This window comes from Penaeus vannamei, chromosome 43 (assembly GCF_042767895.1).
Source record: "Penaeus vannamei isolate JL-2024 chromosome 43, ASM4276789v1, whole genome shotgun sequence".
Classification (NCBI taxonomy): Eukaryota; Metazoa; Arthropoda; class Malacostraca; order Decapoda; family Penaeidae; genus Penaeus; species Penaeus vannamei.
The window spans coordinates 10,557,363-10,564,862 of NC_091591.1; the positions used below are offsets into that span (position 1 = coordinate 10,557,363).

The following is a 7,500-nucleotide window of genomic DNA, read 5'->3' on the forward strand; positions in this document are numbered from 1 at the left end:
TCTTTTCCCCCATTTCCCTCCCCCCATTCCCTCCTTCTTTTCCCTCCATTCCTCCTTCTTTTCCCCCATCTCCCTCCCTCCCAATCCCCTCATCAGACTCCCCTCCGGCGAACCACCAATTCCTCTCCACATCAATATATCATGATTATCTAAAAGCCCCTCCCTCCCTTCCCCCTCCCCTACCCGTTTATCCCCTCTCCCCCTCCCTCCCTCCCCTTCCCTCCCTTTCCTCCTCCCCCTCCCTTCCCCTCCACCCCGTTTATCTCCCTCTCCCTTCCCTCCCTCCTTCCTCCCCCTCTTCCCTCCCCCTCCCTCCCCCTCTTCCCTCCCCCTCTTCCCTCCCTTCCCCCTCCCCTTCCCCCCTCCTTCCCTCCTCCCCCCCCCCTCTAACCCCGTTTATTCCGACAGTGATACAGTGTAATGGAGTGAATTTGGGCCAATCTACATTCCCCGGCGCGCATTCCGGGGAGGAGGGCGCCCGGAAGGAACGGCGGGGCGGGGCGGGGAGGGGAAGCAGGGAGAAAAGCGTAAGTCGGAAACACATACAGACACATGGGGGGGGGAGGGGGGAGGGGGGGGTTTCTGGGAGAGGGGAGGGAGGAGGAGGGAGAGAAGGAGGGAAGGGAGGGAGGAGGAAGAAGGAAAGGGGAGGGAGGGAGAGGAGAAGGAGGGAGGGGAGGGAGGAGAGGAGGAAGGAAGGAGAGGGAGAGAGGAGAGGGAGAGAGAGAGAGAGAGAGAGAGAGAGAGAGAGAGAGAGAGAGAGAGAGAGAGAGAGAGAGAGAGAGAGAGAGAGAGAAAGAGAGAGAGAGAGGGAGAGGGGGGGGGGAGTAAGAGAGAGAGAGAGAGAGACAAATAGATAGATAGATAGGTAGAAAGACGAAAGAAAGAGATAGAGATAGCGATAGATAGATAGATAAAGAAGAGTAGGGTTGGGTCCTATCTCTCTCTCTCTCTCTGTTTTCTTTTTTTGGTCTGCTATTCTTTGCCTTCTCCATGTCCATTGTCACTTTCTTGTCTCTCTCCTTCACTCTTCCATTCCGTCTTTCTTGCTCTCTCTTGTCACTTCCTCACTTCCTCACTTTTTTTATCATCTTTTTTTTCTCCGTTATTGAGTTTTGCTTCTTCTCTCATCTTCGTCTTTTCTCATTTTCTTTCTCTTTTTTCCTATACCTTCTTTTTGCCTTTGATGTCAGTGTGTGTGTTAGCCCATGGTAATCTTGTATGTATGTATGTGTTTATGTATGTGTGCATGTGTGTAAGTTTCCATGTATGTATGTATGGATGTATGTGTGTGTATGTATGTATGTACGTATGTGTGCATGTATGGATGTATGTGTGTGTGTGTGTGTGTGTGTATGTATTTATGGATGTTTGTATGCATGAAAGTATGTATGAATACATATATGTATTTAAGTGTGAGCGTGTCTGTATGTATCTATGTATGTATGTGTCTATGTCTGTATGTATGTATGCATGAATGTATCTATGCATGCACGTATGTAAGTTTGCATGTATATGTATGTATGTATGCATGTATAAATGTATGGATGTATGTATGCATGTATGCATGTATGGATGTATGTATGTATATATGTGTGTATGTATATATGCATATATGATGTATGTGTGTATGCATGAATTTATGTATGTGTATATGTATGTATTTGCGAATCTGCATGAATTTATGTTTGTGTATATGTATGTATTTGCGAATCTGCATGACTGTATGTGTGTGTGTCTGTCTGTATGTATGTATGTATGTAAGTATGCATGCATGTGTGTATGTCTGATCTTATCCCTTTCCTCTCATCTTTCCCTTTTCTTCCCTCTCCTCTTTTCTTCTGCCTTTCACCTTTTTCCTCTCTACGCCTCTCTTTCCATCTCTCTTGCCCTTTCTCTTTTCCTCCTCTCACTCCCCGCTTTGTTCTTCCTCTCACTCTTCTCATCTCTTTCTCTCTCGGTCTCTTCTTTTCTCTTCCCCTTCGTTTTACTCCCCCTTTCTCTTCTCTTCTCTCTCACCCTTTCATCTGCCCTCCACTCCTTCTCTCTTTCCTTCTTTTCTCCCTTCAGCACCTTTCTTTCTCATCTGTCTCTCTCTCTCTCCCTCACCCTTACTTTATTATTTTTCCCTTTCACCCTTTCTTCTTCCTTCCCCTCCTTCTCACCCTCACCCCTCTCCCTTCCATCCCCTCCCCTTCTCTTCTCCCTTTTCTTCTCTTATCTTCCTATCACCCTTTCATCTCTTCTCCCTTCCCTCCTCTTTCTATATGCCTTTCCCTCCCTTTCTTCTCACTCCCCCTCCCTCTGACTTTCTCTTTTCCTTTCCCTCCCCTCATCTTTATACGACTCTCCCTTCCACTTCCCTTTTTCGTCACCCTCCCCACCCTCTTCTCCCATTCCTCTCTTCTCCTTCCTTTTCCCATTCCTTTTTAATATCCTCCCCACCCTCATCTCCCTTCCACCACCCTTTTCGTTCCCACTCTCTCTTCCCTTCCCTTCTCTCCCTCTCCCCATCACCCTTCCTCTCCCTCTCCCCCTCCTTCTCAGTTTCCTCCCTCTCCCCATCTCCCTTCCCTCCCTCTCCCCCTTCTTCTCAATTTCGTTCCCACTCTCTCTTCCTTCTCAGTTTCCTCTCTCTCCGCATCATCCTTCCTCTCCCTCTCCCCCTTCCTTCTCAGTTTCCTCCCTCTCCCTCTCCCCCTTCCTTCTCAGTTTCCTCCCTCTCCCCCCTCCTTCTCAGTTTCCTCCCTCTTCCCATCATCCTTCCCCTCCCTCTCCCCCCTCCTTCTCAATTTCGTTCCCACTCTCTCTCGCAACTCCTTATGTCTTCCCTTCCCAGCTCTCCCTCTCCCCCTTCCTTCTCAGTTTCCTCCCTCTCCCCATCACCCTTCCTCTCCCCCTTCCTGCTCCCTTCCCCTCCCTCTCCCCCTTCCTTCTCAGTTTCCTCCCTCTCCCCATCACCCTTCCTCTCCCCCTTCCTTCTCCCTTCCCCTCCCTCTCCCCCTTCTTTCTCAGTTTCCTCCCTCTCCCTCTCCCCCTTCCTTCTCAGTTTCCTCCCTCCCCCCCTTCCTTCTCAGTTTCCTCCCTCTCCCTCTCCCCCCTCCTTCTCAATTTCGTTCCCACTCTCTCTCGCAACTCCCGGAACTAATCCAGAAGTTCCTTGCAATTCTCAGATGAATGATCATCCTCAGAGGGAGATGCTGAGCTGGAGAGAAGGGAGGGGGAGGGAGGAAAGGGGGAGAAGGGAGGGGGAGGGAGGAAAGGGGTAGAAGGATGGGAGAAGGGAGGGGGAGGGAGGAAAGGGGGAGAAGGGAGGGGGAGGGAGGGGGAGGGAGGAAAGGGGTAGAAGGATGGGGGGAGGGAGGGGAGGGAGGAAAGGGGTAGAGGAAGGATGGGGGAGGGAGGAAGGAAGGGAAAGGGGAGAAGGGAGGAGGAGGGAGGAGGGGAGGAAAGTAGAGGGAGGGGAGGGAGGAAAGGGGAAAAGGGAGGGGGAGGAGGAAGGAGGAAAGGGGTAGGAAGGATGGGGGAGAGGGAAGGAAAGGGGGAGAAGGGAGAGGGAGGGAGGGGAAGGGAGGAAAGGGGTAGAAGGATGGGGGAAGGAGGAAGAGGAGAAGGGAGGGGGAGGAGAAGGGGGAGGAGGGAAGGGAGGGAGGAGGAAAGGAGGAGAAAGGGGAGGGAGGAAAGGGGGAGAAGGGAGGGGGAGGGAGGAAAGGGGGAGAAGAGAGGGAGAGAGGAAGGGGGAAGAGGAAGGTAAACAGAGGGAGGGAGAATGTGGAAGAAGGAGAGAAGGGAGGAAAGGAGTGAGGGAGGAAAGGGTGGGTGAGTGAGAATGAGGTGGGGGGAAGAAGGAGAAAAGAGAGAGAGAGAATGAGAGAAGAAGAGAGAGAAGAGAGAAAGAGAGAGAGAGAGAGAGAGAGAGAGAGAGAGAGAGAGAGAGAGAGAGAGAGAGAGAGAGAGAGAGAGAGAGCGAGAGAGAGAGAAACATTATTTCTATTCTTCTACTTGTCCATCACACACTTTCTGTCTCTCCTTCCCTCCCTCCCACCCCTTTCTCTCTCTCTCTCTTTCTCTCTCTCTCTCTCTCTCTCTCTCTCTCTCTCTCTCTCTCTCTCTCTCTCTCTCTCTCTCTCTCTCTCTGTTTATTTTTTTCTCTCTCTCCGTCTTTCATTTTCGTCTATTTCCCCTTTTCGTCGATTTTTTCCCAAAGAGTCGCCAAGAATCTCACTTTTCGTTTTCAGATTTTGGAACCAAGCCTAACTAACCCCCTCCCCCTCCCTCCCTCCTCTCTTCATCCTTCTTTCTTTCTCCTATTCTCTTGTTTTCGCTTCCTCTCCTTCTCTTTATCTTTCCACTTTCTTTTTTCTTTTCTCTCTCTTCCCATCCCTCCTTCCTTCCTTTTTCTCTTCTCCCTTTTAAGTTACCCCCCTATCCCATCCCTTCCTCCTCATCTCTTCTCCCTCCTCCTTTCCCTCTCTTCCTTCCCTCCTTCCTCTATCCCAATCCTCCCTCCCATCTCCTCCTCCTTTCATTCCTTCTTCCTCCCTCCTCCTCCCCCTTCCCCTCCTTCCCCAACCCCCGTACCATCAATAGTCTAAGACATTTGTATGATATATAATTCTGAATAATTCACTGAGGACTAAGTTTTTGAGTTTGTTTTGTGGAGATAAATAAATAAGCAACTAAAAATGAGAAAAAAAGAGGAGTAAATAAACAAACCGGAGGGAGCTAAGCAACAGTTGGAGCGTTATAACAGCTTGAGGGAGGGAGGGAGGGAGAGAGGAGGAGAGAGAGAGGAGAGAGAGAGAGAGAGAGAGAGAGAGAGAGAGAGAGAGAGAGAGAGAGAGAGAGAGAGAGAGAGAGAGAGAGAAGAGAGAGAGAGAGAGAGAGAGAGAGAGAGAGAGAGAGAGAGAGAGGAGAGGAGGAGGAGGGAGGAGGGAGGGAGGGAGGGAGGGAGAGAGAGAGAGAGAGAGAGAGAGAGAGAGAGAGAGAGAGAGAGAGAGAGAGAGAGAGAGAGAGAGAGAGAGGGAGAAGAGAGAAGGGGGGAGGGAGGGAGGGAGAGAGAGAGGAGAGAGGGAGAGAGAGAGAGAGAGGGAGAGAGAGAGAGAGAGAGAGAGAGAGAGAGAGAGAGAGAGAGAGAGAGAGAGAGAGAGAGAGAGAGAGAGAGAGAGAGAGAGAGAGAGGGGAGGGAGGAGAGAGAGAGAGAGAGAGAGAGAGAGAGAGAGAGAGAGAGAGAGAGAGAGAGAGAGAGAGAGAGAGAGAGAGAGAGAGAGAGAGAGAGAGAGGGAGGAGAGGGAGGAGGAGGGAGGGAGAGAGGAGAGAGAGAGGGAGAGAGAGAGAGAAAGAGAGGGAGAAAGAGAGAGAGAGAGAGAGAGAGAGAGAGAGAGAGAGAGAGAGAGAGAGAGAGAGAGAGAGAGAGAGAGAGAGAGAGAGAGAGAGAGAGAGAGAGAGAGAGAGAGAGGAGGAGGGGAGGGAGGGAGGGAGGGAGGGAGGGAGGAGGGAGGGAGGGAAGGGAGAGAGAGGAGAGAGGGAGAGAGAGGAGAGAGAGGAGAGAGAGAGAGAGAGAGAGAGAGAGAGAGAGAGAGAGAGAGAGAGAGAGAGAGAAGAGAGAGAGGGAGAGAGAGAGAGGGGGGTGGGGAGGAGAGAGAGAGGGAGAGAGGAGAGAGGGGACACAGAGAGAGGGAGAGAGGAGAGAGAGGGAGAGGAGAGAGAGAGAGAGAGAGAGAGAGAGAGAGAGAGAGAGAGAGAGAGAGAGAGAGAGAGAGAGAGAGAGAGAGAGAGAGAGAGAGAGGGAGGGAGGAAGGGATGGAGGGAGGGAGGGAGGGAGGGAGGGAGAGAGAGAGAGAGAGAGAGAGATGTAAAGAAAGAAAGAACGAAATGAAGAGACAGAGACAACAATACAACCGGGAGAACGATAAATAGAAAGAGTATATGAAAAAAAAACGACAATAGACAAAGGTGACGAAGTTGGGAGGGGGAGACAAACAGCAACAAAAACAATAACAACAACAACAACAACAAAAAATTTCCAACATGAACTGAAAGACATAGGACGCCCTGAAAGTTTAATCTTCATAGACACAACTCCATCTATTATTTTTCTCTGTACGATGTTCTAAGAAACCTTTACTGTAGTGTTATTACCGGAACGAAGAACACAGTAAAGGGGGGGAGTGGGGAGGGGAGGGGAGGGGGAGGGGGGGTTAAAACTGACAATAATAGTAATACTGAAGTAATGAGCAAGTTGTGATTGGATTTCGTAGAAGTTCCTTGCTTTTGTAGGAGTTTGTGTACCGTCGAGTCCGGGATGTAATTACAACTATGATGATGAAATGTGATGATATGTGATGTCAAGTTTTGTAGAATGTTCGGTTGTTGTTGTTGTTTTATTTCTCTCTCTCTCTCTTTGTTTTTGTTTGTAATTATAGTGATTCATTTGATTGTTGTGTGGTATATGTCTCTTTGTTGGTTTCCTCTAATACTAGCTCTTAATGCAATCTATGATTAAATTAGTTGTTACGTAGAATTCCACCCCCCACCCATAACACTAGCTTGCAATACAGTCGTATATATAATGATTAAAGTGGTTGTTATGTTGATTTTTTTTCCCTAATACTAGCTTGTAATACAGTCGTAACCATAATGATTAAATTGATTGTTACGTAGATTTTTTTCCCTAATACTAGATTGTATCACAATCGTAACTATAATGATCGGATGTTTTTTTTATCTTTCGAGACAGATATCGACGAATATTTTTTTTTCCTTTTTTTTACAATTTTATTACATAACCGCGACGTCTGAATAATTCCTTCCCGACAAAGTATTCGTCGAAAAGCCCTTTCTTCTTCTTCCACTTTCTTTCTTTTCCTTCTTCTTCTTCTCTTCTTCTTCTTCCTCCAATACTTCACCCCGACAAGCCAGCCGCGTCAACCTCTCGCCCATGAATTCCTAATCGGAATCGACGCCCCGCAACCTTATCATATTCCCGCCGTGACTAAGGATTATCCGAATCCACTGAAACCTCATTCAATGCTGATGTGTTCCTCTGCCTTCGTGTCCGAGGCCTGAACTTTCCCCTTGGAATTTTGGCCGATAAATGGACATAGCTGGGTGGGGATGAGGGGAAGGAGGGGGTGAGGAGGTTGGAGAGGAAGGAGGGGGAGAGGTTGGAGAGGAGGAAGGGAAGGAGGGGAGAGGAGAAGGGAAGGAGGGGGTGAGGTTGGAGAGGAGGACAGGGAAGAAGGGGGAGAGGAGGAGAGGGGGTAAAGAGGAGGACGGGAAGGAGGGAGAGGGGGAGACGAGGGCGGGAAGGAGGGGAGTGGAGGAGATGAAGGACAGGGGAAGGAGGGGAGAGGGGAGAGGAGGGCGGGAAGGAGGGGGAGAGGGGAAGGGGAAAGAGGGGAGAGGAGGAGGGGAAGGAGGAGAGAGGGGGTGAGGGTGAGAAGAACGAGGGGAAAGGGGTGAGGTTGGAGGAGAGGAGGAGGGAAGGAGGGAGAGGGG

At 49.7% G+C, this 7,500-nt stretch overlaps 1 protein-coding gene across 1 annotated transcript in view; it reads right to left on the minus strand.

The window, feature by feature from the left end:
- The window catches only part of LOC138860759 (zwei Ig domain protein zig-8-like), a 368,402-nt gene that overhangs the window by 327,213 nt on the left and 33,689 nt on the right, over window positions 1–7,500 (minus strand). The window lies entirely within an intron of this gene.